The sequence below is a fragment of the Melanotaenia boesemani genome, chromosome 3 (assembly GCF_017639745.1).
Source record: "Melanotaenia boesemani isolate fMelBoe1 chromosome 3, fMelBoe1.pri, whole genome shotgun sequence".
Lineage (NCBI taxonomy): Eukaryota > Metazoa > Chordata > Actinopteri > Atheriniformes > Melanotaeniidae > Melanotaenia > Melanotaenia boesemani.
The window spans coordinates 5,522,342-5,536,828 of NC_055684.1; the positions used below are offsets into that span (position 1 = coordinate 5,522,342).

Below are 14,487 nucleotides of genomic sequence, written 5' to 3' on the forward strand. Positions count from 1 at the left end.
TGTGCTGTGTACTCCCCCTTGTGGTGACATCCAGTATTGATATTTTTTGCCACTCCGTGATCACGTCGTTTGCAGCAAGTATTTACACAAACGTAGCGGAACGTTGACGCGTATCCTTGCTTTCATAGCAAGTATATCCCAGCTGCCTGTCCACCCCTAATTCCTGTCCTCTCTACCCTAACCCGTTTTCCTTCCTGGTTCTGATAGAGGTTTTCCTTCCTGGTTCTGATGGAGGGTCAGATAGGAGAGGGAAACTTTTTCTTACTAGTTTTCAAACTTTTAACTTAAAGAGTCTTTGCCATTGTCCAGAGAACAAGGAGACAGCAAGGCGGCTCCCGGGCAACACTGTCCAAGCAAACAGTGCAATTTAAAATAGCAAGAATAAAAACAGATTAAAACACACTCAAATAAATAAATAAACAGGGTTTGTTTTTATACAAACATAATCTGTGTAAACCATATTAACTTTACGCCACCTGAAACTACCACCTGGATGGAATTTACAGTTTTAAGATCAACTAACCTTTAAATGTCCTTTCAGTTTAATGAAGAGTTGGCTGATGTAAACTTAGTGGAATTCCAACCTTGGAGCAGAAAAAGAAAGAGGTGAGGAGGATGTGCTAATCTCCTTGCAGAGGCAGACATGTGGCTCTTCCTCCTTTACATCTGAGCTGACGCTGAACCTTGACAGACAAGTCTGCTGAATACTGAGTAAGTGACCTTTCAGATACGGCCGGGAAGGTCTTTATATTCCCCGTCATCACTGTCAAGAGGAGCGCAACAATAGATCCATCATCATCAATCATCATTTCTTGGGGATGAGCAGGAGCTTCAGAAACTAGTATACTATGAAAGGGTTGTAAACAATCCAATAAGCCTCTAACTTAATGGCAAAAATAGAAAAGAAAAAACAGCTTAAGTTGTTTTGGTGAAGACTGAACTTGACTTATAAGAACATGAGATTATGTGGTAAAACAATTTTTCAAATTGGATAAACGTCAGATAAACAACATGTGACATTTTACACTGTGTTGTTCTTAATTTTACAAAAACACAGAAACACAGAAGCCAAACACAGAAAGAGTGTGAAGAACTAAGACCATCCAAGCTATTTTTATAGGAATTAAGAGGGTGAGAATATGACTGATTCCCTGATCACCATCAGTGGGAACTCCTTTGTAAACACAGATGTTTTATCTGTTTTCTGCTCTGCAGCATTTATGTACGTTAACACAATGCCAAGGAGGAAAGACATCAGAGAGGATGTCTGAGAAGCAACTGTTGCTGCCCTCTAGTCTGGGAAGAGGTTAGGAGGTCTTTTCCAAACTATCTGGAGTCCATCATTCTACCACGAGTTAAAAATATTCAGGACAGTCACCAGTCTTTAAGGGCTGCTCGATTATGGGGAAAATGATAATCACAATTATTTTGATCGAAATAACACAGACAACTATTGTATAGTTGTCTGTGGTAATCCAGACTACAGTAGTTTCTTTTCACCAGGTCCCAGTAGCAGTTTGTCTCAAACCAGCAGCTATGTTCTGCCGGTGTGGTCTGGAAAAAATTAGTCTGGAGACATTTCATTTTCACGTTTAAATCCACGTCAGTAAAATGTAGCACGAGGCGTGTTTTACGGCTCTATGATGCGGCTTGACCGCAGGTCCGTAGCGGTGGCAAACATTGGACTGTAGCCACGTCCTTCACAACACCCTCATCATCCTCATTATCCAGGGCAGGAGAAACACTCCACTAAAATGGTGACGACATGGCAGTGATACCGCTTGTCCAAAGTATTGATGAGGTTCTTAAATCCCGGGTTGTTTAGTGTTAACTGAGCACTTATAACGTTTGTTATCTCTCTGTGTCTCTGGGAGCTGGTGGATTATTTAGTTGTGACTCAAAAAAAATTAACATTTTTTTTATTTTCTTGTGTCACATCGCAAGCCCCGGTGTGCACGTCTACATGAACGAGCGCAACATTTCACATGCACGAATGTCGCCTGTCGCTTGTTTGGAGGAGGGCAGCGATTTTCACTTCAAGTTCCACAAAAATGATAGAGAAGGAGCGACATCGCCTCCTGTCCAGACCATTAATTGAGATGTGTTTGCAACTTGCCCTGAATAAAACCAAAGCAGTAGGGGCTATGGGAGGAGTCTACGGCAGGGGCTGTGGGCGGAGTCTGCAGCAGGGGCTGTGGGAGGAGTCTACGGCAGAGCGCTGCAAGCGGCGCTCAATTTGCAACTGAAAACAGCACAAGAGGAAACTGAGAAGGAGCAAATAATCGGATCATTTCATTTTTATGATCGTTGAAAACCCAGATCGTAATTGAGATTAAAATTTGATTAATTGCCCAGCCCTGCAGTCTCCCCGAGGAGGACGTCCCAGCAAGTTCAGCCCGAAGCCACATCCCAAGACCTCCATCTCAGACTCCCCCGGCCTCAGATAGCATGTTAAATGTTAAAGTTCATGAGAGTCCCATCCAAAGCAATCACAGACAAAATAAACAACACAACGCACACACCTAAAGTTTAAGTTTGAACCACATTATTAGCAAACCAACACTCCAGGGTATCATGAAGACTGCACAGGAGATCATCTGCTGTCCTCGACTCTCTCTGGAAGAGCTGCAAGGCTCCTGGTGCCTCATGAAAGCCAGAAACATTTTAAAAGACTCCTAACACTCTGGTCAGAACCTGTTCTAACTACCGCTGTCAGGCAGGAAATACAGGACAAAGCCAGGAAAAAAATGACTGGAAAGCAGCTTTTATCCTGCAGCCATCAGGAAACATGCAGCAGTGTACTGTATTTAATGACTGCTTTTAGATCATTTTATTCTTATTTTATCCTTGTATTTGTGGTACCTTTATATTGATCTTATTGAACACCATGAGTAAGGCACCTAATTTCTATGTACATCTATGTACATTTACTAGATCTCAGACTCTCCTATCAGTTAGCATATTAAATGTTAAAGTCCTGACAAAGCTGCGTCTGAAAAGACTTCAGGAGCAATGTGCTCTGGACAGACCAGGCCACAGCGGACATGTTTGTGGTTGGTGTTGGATGTTTAAGCACAGCAGCTTTCAGCAGAAAAAGAGCAGCAAACTGCAACATCTGTGGTATAAAAAGTCCAGGACTCTGGATCCTGGATCCACCTTCATCCACTTGGAAGTTAGTCACTGTAATATGAAGCAAATGCTAGACTCTATGTTAGCATCTATGTTAGCACAGCAGCGCGTAAACGTTAGCTTGATGCTGCCTTTATAATAAATTAATGTTATTCCATCAGACCCACTATGGATAATATTAAACTGGGACCAGTAAACCACCAGACCCGCCCTGGACAGCGTTAAACTGGGACAACAGTTCACAAAGAAAGAAAATGGCTGCCTTGTGGGAGATGTGGGACCTTCAGAGAGCTGCAGAAACAACCTGCAGAAACAACCTGCAACGACCTGAAGCAACATGACAACAGGAACAGGCAACTTTTAGCTGAAGTCGCTGCTGCTAACGTGGCTTCCACCATCTCTGAGTCTTTATAACCTCACTTCTCCACACGCTGCTTCTGCACTTTGGCTTTGTTTTCGTTAAATAAATAATGACAGTGTTAACGTGTCGTTACTCAGACTTTACCACATTTACAGCCCAAGCGTTCTTCTTTTATGTCCTGACATGTAAAACCTTAAAATTTAAAGAGATCATTTTAAAAATAATAACTGTACTTTGACAAACCACACTTGTCTCTGTAATGGAAACACAGACTTAAATAACCTTTAGGAAGGCCGGATGTAAGCCGTTAGGCTGTACTAGAGCAAAGATGTGCAGTGACCTTACGGTGCATGGGTTTCGCCTCAGTCCCCTCAGCTTTCAGATGCAGTAAAGTCAGGACACACTTGCTGGTGTTTGTCATTTAGTGGTGCAGGTTTCTTTGTTTTTAATCCAGATTTTTTGGGGTGGTGTGTGTTGTGTTTTTTGTTTTTTTTTGTCCTTAATATATCTAAAATAAAGTATATTTCTATCTATTAGTGTAACATTGTGTAAAATATTGTGGCTTTCTGTGAGAAATAGCAGCACTTTAGTTAAAACAAGTAAACAACAAGCAGAAGCACATGCCACCCTAACTAAAATAGTTTGTTAGATTATGGCAGCTTCTTACTAGCTTAACTAGTCTGAGCAACTAAGTTTCGAGCATCCCGGTAAACCATTAGCAGTCCTGCACCGCGGAGCCAGATCATGTCCTCATCCTAACATCTCCATCCATCACCCTCTGGAGCCACTTACTTTTCCCGCTTCCGTCGCCCCTTCTCCACGGCGAAAGGCGCCCCTGTTCCTCCCTCCTCTCCTCCTTTTCAGAAAGCGAGATGGAGAGAGGGAGCGAAAAAGAAGGACAGCCGGATCCAGGCGGAGGAAGACGGAGACGAGGCGAGCCGCCGCACCGGGAGCGCACACGGCGGAGGAAGGAGCGCTCACCGAGCTTCATATATCGCCATTATCTGGGTCAGAGATGAAGTATTCATCTCCAGCTCCCAAGTGTTCTCATTTTTCTTTCTTTTTTTCTCCTTCTTTCTTCCCCTGCGATGGTACAATCCGGGCAGAGGGGATGGAGCAGGCTGGGGGCTGTGGTAGCCTAGATTTGGTGAACAGGAGCCCACTGACACTATTTTAAGGACTGGAATAGGAAGAGAGATCATGTCGTTATGAAAGGAAGTGGATGTTTACAATATAGCCTACATATTTTATATAGAAGTGGGGGATTAAATATTTATTTTCTGTGGGCTTCTCTACATCTGTCAGCGTTATGTTCACACTGCAGATCCACACTAAACCAGTCTGATTAGCTTTATTATAACACACTAATCTGTCTACAAATATTCCATCAGAAATGGATTTGCAGGTGTTTTCACATCAAGCAGCAGATCCATGGTTTAATTATTAAAATAAATTATGTTTATATTCAGTTCAGCTCAGTTAGAAGCAGTTTCAGGTCTGTAGCTTCCACAGAGAGCCCGATTCAGATCAGCTGACACCAAAAGTCCTTATTCTGCTTTTGGACGCAATTAACCCTTAAAACGCCAAGACATTTTTTAATGTAAAAATGCATATAGAAGCTGAACCCTTTTAATCCCAGCCAGCATCAGACATTATGTTTCCAGCCTCAGCTGTCAGATTGTGAGGCTAAAATTCTGTAAAATGAACTAGATTAGATCAAATGTTCTTTGGTTCACTTTCATCTAAAACACTGCGAGGTCATGCACCTCTGCATCTAAGGCATCCTCTGCAGCATCCAGTTCCCTTAGGCCAAGTACAACACTCGGTCCTCACATCTTTCCTCACTGCACGTCAACAAAACCAAGTCTCACTTGGGACAATCATCCTTTTCTTTTGCAGAATCAAATCCCTGCAGTTTGTTCCAAAGAGTGGTTTATCCACTCTAATCTAATCTTTTATATTTCTGATGATGGACTGGAATTTATACGTGTATTATAGTTTCATTTATTTTTATTTTTTTTTGGCTCTCCCTCCTCTCCTGCCGCAGGCAAGCATTATAAACAAGAATTGTTTTTAAAGTTTTTGCCTGGTAAAATAAAGTCAGAACCATGTTCTTTGTCTACATGGATGGTGATGGTGTTTCTTGCCATCGGTACCTCTAGCAAACACATGACATCTGGCTTGCATGTCCTCTGTATGTTCCAGTTTGACCTGAGGAATGTTGAGGGTGCTGATCTAAGTCTCAGACATTCTCGATAGTCTAAATCACGTTAGCAGCTGTTGTGTTGCAACAAGTTGCCTGTGTTGCCACCTCTTGTGACATCTTATATGTAATCTTTATTTAACCAGGAAGCATGAAGCAACAGTAGAGACAAAATGCAGAATACAAACAAATCTTTATCTGGACATCATCTTCACTAACTAGTTGTTTGGTCCGCATCCAACCACAGACAACAGAAGAGTCATCATGTTCAACATCTACAGCTTCCCTTTCTGAACTTCCTCCGTCCATTTCCACCATCAACATCTTCACTAACACAGCTGCTCTGCTACAGGTTTAGTGGTGCAGCGCTGAAAAAGGTCCCCACTCAGTTTCCCTTTGCACCATGTTCCCCAGTGTTGTTTAGGTTATTTAAACTGGTGTTTGTGGTATGAGATGAATTCATATCATAGCAAAGATAAGTTGGAGAGTTCCCATAAAATTTGGTTTTGTCCACAAAAACGTTTTTTTTCATTTGAACTTAAAGGTGCATTAAGGTTAATAAGAGAATAAATGTATATCTTATTAAAAACTGTGTTTCTATTGGTAACAAATCTTTTTTCTTAGAATGAACCATTTACTTGTCAAGGGTCGACACATGGGCATATATACATAGATGCCGCACTGGTCCCGCTTCTCACATCAACTAGCGTCGTCATATTGATCCTGGCAAGTTATTGATATTCACCAGGACTGAATGGAGGAAAGATGCCTGGAGCGTCTGCAGTTTGGGGCTGAACAAACCAAAACAATCTTTAAGCATGATCACCAGGAATTACTTTTCATAGTATGAATGAACATTTTTTTCCAAACACTTGTGAATATTTAATCCAGATTAACATGGCCGCTGCCATGTTTTCGCCACCGTTTTTACTACGGTGTCTCTGAAAGGACAAACAACTCTGTGTGTGAAGCTTTGAAACTGCAGCACCGGCTCTGTTTGATAAGAGGTACTGCTCTGTTTGGGATAAGTAACGCCCTAAAAGGACCATAGAAGAAGAAGACAGTATGCATGTACACAATGCTGAAGTAGTTACCTGTAGTACAGTCATGGCTGCACCTGAGGCCACTGGATCCACTCTCAAATGAAAATATGTCTGGAAGAATTTTGGCCACCGTACACTCACTGCTGTGCTATGCCCATCTTCATTACTAGATGTCAGCCATAATTACTTTTTAAAATAATAATAAATTATATGCTAACTTGCAAACTTACAAAGGAAGGAAAGGTTTATTCCTAAGGGCTCATTCATGAAATTGTGCTATTTGTTCAGAAGTGGCAGCAGATCAGTGTACCACAAATCTTGCTTACAGTATAACGTAAATTAGAGCAGTAGTTTACTAAAAGTTTAGGAGAAAACTGAATTGTGAAGCCTCCAAAAAGGTTTGTAATCTTAAAAATATATCACAACACTGTAATTTCCCTCTGGGTTTAAAGTATTTTTCATTTTATTTTATTTCAGTTAAATCCTCTGAAGCTGAATAAGTCTTTAGTTCAGCTATATGAATTATTCTGTGTCTACGTGACATAAAGTGGTTTTTAATGAACCCTCTCAACCCAACAGCTGTAAACTTCCTGTCCTGATGCATCAGGAGCATCTGCTTCACCAAAGCAACACAGCATCCGTGTGGACGCTGCGAGCTTCCATTAATCTGCTTTTTCTGCTATGTTAAGAGTCCCTGAGTCCTGCTTTCATCCATATTCGAACCAGTGCAACACAAACCGTCTGTCTTCAGTCATAATTGTCTGGTTCATTTATTCCTTCTGGAAAAGAAAGAAAAGCTAAATATTCTTCATATTTTCTGGTCAGGTGTGTTGGAGCAGGGCCACATTGAAAACCTGAGATGAACACCCCTGCTGTAACCAGCCTGATTTTTTTAGAGGACGACGTGAGAATGAAGAGAAATATTTCTGGGTTTTTCATAAAGAGGAAGGACGTGGATCAGGTGGAGTCAAACCCCAGATCCAGTTTCAGCAGCCTGACACCTCCCAACATAGAGCTATCCACACCAGAATCCAGTCTACCACCACCAGACAGCAGACCAGAACCGATCCCCCTACTACCACACTAGGATCCACATGCTGCACCCAGAACAACCAGCTTACCTTCTATGGATCTTTGTGAACTTGTTGTAAATATTTCCTCTTGGCGATCCTGAAAATTAATGTAAAGATGTTTTATTTCTCATGTCTCTCTGATGTGAGCACAGTTATCTCAGCAGAATTAGAGAGTAACACAGAGGGCGAGAAGCACACCACAGATTCATGAAGAGTCTTATGTAACCGTCGTGTTATGTAGTGAACTGGAAAACACACAGAGCAGTTCTGCATGTATACAGGACCATGCTACAATGCTAGCAACATGGTGTTAGCCAACACGGAACATCTGCTCCGAACACCTGAGCGATTTCTACAAGTATTAGATAAAAACAAACATCTTTCCAAGCTTACATTTGAAATCATTTACATTTCAGAATCATGTTTGAGTGAAACAAACATTCATTTACATGGCTGACAAATTCATTTATGTTCTTCCCTGTCGGTAGGATTCTCTAAAGGTCAGGAATAAAACATAAATATGGATTAAACTGCTCCATAACAGTGTATATATGATAGTGAACCCATGCATTAATAATTAGTCTAAAAGTGTTATGAATTATGTATCCAGTCTGTGTGCTTACTGCTCTTAAGACGGTCATCCACGTTCATTAGTTCAGTCTTCAGTTTCGCTGTGTGATTTATTCAGAAGCAAGCCAAGTTTTTAGATTCTCTCAGTGTCTGTGGGGGTGAAGGAAAAAAGAAAGAAGGAAAGAAAGAAAGGAAGAAAGAAAGAAAGAAAGAATAAGAAAGATCAACTCCCCCCAACCCTGCTATTTTCTAAAAGTCAAATGGAGGCACTGTGGCCCAGAAACCAGCAATGAAGACGGGTACCAATTTACTGTCAGCACTGCTGTCCAACCTCCAGGGACCTAGCCTGATTACAGCACCATCATTTGTTTTTCTTAGATCTGGACACACACACACACACACACACACACACACACACACACACACACACACACACACACACACACACACACACAAGTTAAGCCACTACTCTCTTGGAGCACATCTTCCCAGCTCATCGAATATGCCTTCTCAACTGCATTGTTATTGTGGTGGTGCTGTGGATTTGTGTGGTCCCCTGTCACTCGGGTTTTCTGGCTCTCTGAAGCTTCGGAGTGAGAGACGGTGATGACTGCGGAGATTCTGTTAATAAAGCCGATGTCAGCTGGCCAGTCACATAATTGGCTTGTTGATATGTCACTCCCCATCAGCGATGTTTCCATCGCAGCAGAACACCAGACTGGGGAACGGAACCCACGGCAGCATCTATAATTCAACTTGAACTGTCTTCAGGCAGCAGTTTTTACTCTGCAAACTTGCAGCGTATAGCACTTGTTTGAGGTTTACCAGGAGCTGTATTCACAGGGCTCATTCCAGATCTGATCAGCAGGGTCAGGAACTGAGGGGCTAAGGTATTTGTTCAGTTTGTGCAACATTTGCTAAATCTCAGTGAGAGGAAGACTAGATTTATAGCAAATCTTCTGATTAACTGGCTGATCCATCTGTTCATGACAGCTATCGGAGGACACTTCTGCAGTCACTGCACACTCCAGACCACATGTCTATACAGCTTTTCCAGTTGGTGGACTTACTTGATCAAAGCGGTGGTGTTTCTGAAATCTGGTGTCCTACTGGTGCAGTGATGCAACAGGCCTGACTGCAAATGTTTAATTGTCTCAGAGTGAAGCAAAAAAAGTGGTCCATGGGTTTGTTACTTCCAGATTAGACGACTGTAATTCTTCATTAAAGGGGTCATCACCCGGAAATTGCACTTTTTCAAGTTTAAACGTGTATTGTGTTGGATCGAAGTGTTAACTTCCCTGAAAGCCTTTCTTTTGAAGACGGTGGAGTTTTTCCTTCTGGGTCCTTTGTTCACAGCAGAACTGCCAACAAGGTAAACTCTCGCTAACGTGTGGTTTTAATTTGTTCCTGGGATTTCGTCATCACAGGATGCTATTTGAATGAGCCACACCTAAAGTCATGCTTTAGGCGTGGAATGATAAAATGATATAAAGTCATGCTTTGCTGATGCAGCTAATGCTAACGCTAATGCTATATGCTAAAGGACGAGCCTGAAAGTTTAACCCCCTGCAATGTACAAGTGAGCCCGTGTTTTTTTTATAAGTGGGGTGAAATGCTCTGCTATGTAAATTTGTGTAAACATTTTGTTGTAAACATGCTTCTTCCACCATCTGAATTCCATAAGCTGCTGCTCGGTCAGGTTCACTCGCCATCACTAAGCTGTTGATGTTTTGGAGTCTGGAGTCTTCTCACACTCCTGTTTGCCTCCACCCTACTGCGCCTTGGGGCAGTGTTGCCACCTTAGCAACTTTGTCACTATATTTAGCGAGTTTTCAGGGGTGGGTGGATGTACTGGCCTGGGGACTCATTTCTAAAACATTGAATAGGATATATACTAAAAGTGTACATATGCTCAAAAGCTGAAAAAAATCAAGGCTTCTAAAACCATACGTACGCACAATCCCCCTCTATCAATCACTGACTACATGGAAATGCGCTCACCTAAAACAGTCTCATTTCCTGCTCTGAACACGACCAAACCAGCTGCTGATCAAAGAGGAAACCATGGCAACTAAGAAAAACAGAAAAAATGTCAATGTCAATTTCATTTATAAAGCACATTTATAAAGCCAAAGCTTCCAAAGTGTTTTACACAAAACAATGAAAAATAAAAACACAGAGAAAACACACAAACGTACAACATAAACACTCCTCAAAGTAATTCTCAAACTAATTATCACATAATATAATTTTAATATTGGTCCACTGATCTGTGTCATAGATGTATTTTCTTTATGACTTCAATCATTTTTAACATTATCATAAGTAAAATTGCTTAATTCATAAATTTCCCGATTAAATACCGAACAGAAACTTCAGATGAGGCAGCAGCGAGCCGAGCCTCCAAAGGATCGACACACTGGGCTGTACGGCGAGCGGCCATTTCTGCTCCGCCAATATCACGTTTAACAGAAGGTTTATTACAACACCATGACTTTCTACAGTCTGTTTAATGTCTGTAATGTGTAGTGCTCTGGGGTCAATAACATTAATAAGTTTATTTAACATATATATGTGGGCAGGGAGAGGACGTCTGGGTTTCTCTGCTTGGGCAGCTGCCCCGCGACCCGACTCTGCCGGATAACGGCAGAAAATGGTATGGATGGAGTTAACATATTTCATTGTATATAATCAATATAAATAAACATTTCTACTTTCATTCGATTGTATTTTGTGCCAACTTAATCAAAAAATATTCTTTAAAGTAGGACTATAGTGTCTTTAAAAGGTACACTCTGGAGCACAGCGGGGAGGATTTGGCCAGCCTGACAGATTTTATAGATCGTTGTTACGACAGAATCGTCATGGGGAAACCAAACAACACCTCCACCCCCTCCACCTCATCTAAATCCAAGAGACAGCGAAATGAGGATTCACCTGGAGCTATTTCACCACCGGGGAACGACTCAACAGATGTTCTGATCTCCATAGATAAGAAACTCAGTAGTTTTGATGCGCGTTTGAGTCTGGTAGAAATTCTCCACAAAGAGTTCCAGGCGCTACGTGAATCATTAGAATTCAGCCAGAAGCAGGTGGAAAGTCTGGCTGCAGAAAATGCCGGTCTCAGAGAGACGGTAAAATCCCTCACCGAGGGCTTGACCCGTCTCTCAGATGAAAATAAGAAGATTAAGGAAACGGTGATCGATCTGCAGGCGCGGAGCATGAGAGAGAACCTGGTATTTGCAGGGATTCCAGAGCAGACGGAGGAGGACCCCGAGACCACGGTGAAAAACTTCATCAAAACCCACCTCAAGCTCCCGGAGGAAACGGTGAAAAACATCTCCTTTCACAGAGTCCATCGGCTCGGCGGGAGGAAACCCGGGTCCAGCAGACCAAAACCCATCGTAGCGAAGTTCGTCAGCTTCAAACAGAAGGAGCAGGTGAAGAACCAGGGCCGCGAACTGAAGGGGACCAACTTCGGAGTAAACGACCAATATCCGAGAGAGATTCTGGACCGACGGAGAGTCCTGTTTCCCATCAGAAGGAAATCTATGGCTAATGGCGCTCGCGCTGTCATCGCGGTGGATAAACTGTTTATTAATGGACAACTGTACCGCGACCCGGACGTCACTCCGTGGCTCTTCTGATCCCAGGTGCTGTATGTCAATCTCTCCAAATGATCACTCTTAACTCGCCATTATAGATCACTGACAGTAGAACACACTGCTCGTCTCACCACAGCCTCTACATCTAGATCGATGTATTTTTTTCTGTTTTGTTTTTATATTTCACACAAATACTTTTCTCACTTTTCACTATCTTTCACGCTTTCACTGTTAATTGTAATCCAGCTCGTAATATCAGCAGCGCACGCGGCCGGTCGAAAAACCGTCAGGACGCACAGCCGCACTATACATGATAAATATAAACACTCGCGTTTTATGTATGAGAGAACACGCATTAAGGTACATATACGGACATTTAACATACGGACAAACGCGCGCAATCAGGCTGCATGCAAACACGCGCGAACACGCAAGAGGGGCGCACAAAGACACACGCGTCAGTAACACGCATAAAGCATTAAACCGTTCACAATAACCATGTTAAAAATCGTCTGTTGGAATGTACATGGAGCCGGTTCCAGGGAGAAGAGGTTGAAGATCTTTAATAAATTACAGGAGCTGCAGGCTGACATTGTCTTACTACAAGAGACTCATTTAACAAACTCAACCATAGACCTTCTTCAAACAGCTCAGTTTCCTCATGTTTACTCAGCTTGTTACAATTCTAGGCAAAGAGGAGTAGCTACTCTTATTAATAAGAGACTAAATTTTGACATAGATAGCACAGTAGCGGATCCGGAAGGCAGATTTCTGATAACTTTATTATCTATTTGTAATATCAAATTATGTATTACCAATGTGTACGGCCCCAATGCAGATGATCCCTCCTTTTTCCACTCCCTGTTTGCTACACTCCAGAATTATTCAGATAACAGAATAGTGCTAGCTGGTGATTTTAATGTAGTCTTGACTGAACAAGATCGCTGCAGCACATCAGGTAGTCATCGAGTCTGGCAGTCGTCAGAAACTATCAAACAGTACATGAAGGATTTTGGTCTTTGCGATGCTTGGCGCTCTCACCATCCTAAACTAAGAGAATACACCTTCTTCTCTTCAGTTCACCACTCCTTCTCTAGAATAGATTATATATTAAATAGTAAACTCACTAATGGGCGACATTTCAGAGACTCAGATACATCCAATCAGCATTCAGCGATCACGCACCAGTTTCATTCAGTCTGAGAAACAAAATAATAAACCGATTGGTAAAAGCTGGAGATTTTACACCTCTTTATTGAAAGATCCTGAGGTTCATTGATTATTTTAAAAAAAGAATGGTCAATTTATATAGAAAAAAATGACATGCCTGAAACTTCAGCGTGTCTCCTTATGGGAAGCAGGAAAAAGCAGTATGCGAGGGAAAATAATTTCCTTCTCCTCACATAAGAAGAAGAAGGAAACAGCAAGAGTTTTAGAATTAGAACTCAGGATTAAATCATTGGAGGAGGCTTACCGCATTTCCCCGAAAGAGCACACAATGAATAATATAAGGAAAACTAAAATTGCAGCTTAAAGAAATTATAGATATAAAAAAACACAGTTTTTAGTGCAAAGACTTCGCTTGGAGAACTTTGAACACTAGTAACAAATCTGGAAAGTTTTTAGCAAATCAACTAAAAACAAACAAGGAGAAAACAACAATCTCCTCTGTTAAAGATCAAGACGGAAACATCAGCCATGACCCAGACAAGATAAATGACACGTTTAGAAGCTTCTATAAAACATTATATGAATCACAGATTAATCCAACAGATGAACATATTGAAACAATTTTTTAAACAACATTAATCTACCAAAACTAAAAAATGAAAATAAAATAAATTTAGATGCACCTATTACTGTAGATGACTCCACGAAGCTCTCCAACATATGCCCAACAATAAAGCCCCGGGTCCAGATGGTTACTCAGCAGAATTTTACAAGGAATTCTGGACAACGCTAGCTCCTACATTTTATAATATGTTGTGTTAGAAATACAGGAAAACAAAAATACCGCAAAATATGAACTTAGCTAATTAACACTATTGCTAAAACCAGGCAAAGACCCCACACTTCCATCCAGTTACCGTCCCAGTATCTTTAATAAATGTAGACCTGAAAATAATTAGTAAAGCGCTTGCCAGAAGGATAGAAAAAATAACCCCTCTTATAATACATCCGGACCAGACAGGTTTTATAAAAGGTCGGACAATTCATCTACTAACACACGTAGACTAATTAACCTCATGATACTCTACTTACATAATCTAGATCCACAATCATTTCTCTAGATGCAGAAAAAGCCTTCGACAGGGTGAAATGGAAGTTTCTATTTGCAACACTAACAAATTTGGGTTTGGAACCTTCTTTCATAGAGTGGATTAAAACTATTATATAATAGCCCAAATGCATGTGTGGAAAAACCAACGATCGAAACTTTCTCCAAGCTTCCGCTTACAGAGAGAGGCACCCAGGACAGGGCTGTCCACTCTCCCCCTCACTT

The 14,487-nt window shown here is 41.5% G+C and overlaps 1 long non-coding RNA gene across 1 annotated transcript in view; it reads right to left on the reverse strand.

Moving 5' to 3' along the window:
* The window catches only part of LOC121637440, a 32,377-nt gene extending 27,760 nt beyond the window's left edge, over positions 1-4,617 (reverse strand). The window contains exon 1 of the long non-coding RNA XR_006009844.1: positions 4,283-4,617. This is a non-coding gene — a long non-coding RNA (uncharacterized LOC121637440). The remainder of the gene's footprint in view (positions 1-4,282) is intronic.
* Between the last annotated feature and the right edge of the window lie 9,870 nt (positions 4,618-14,487).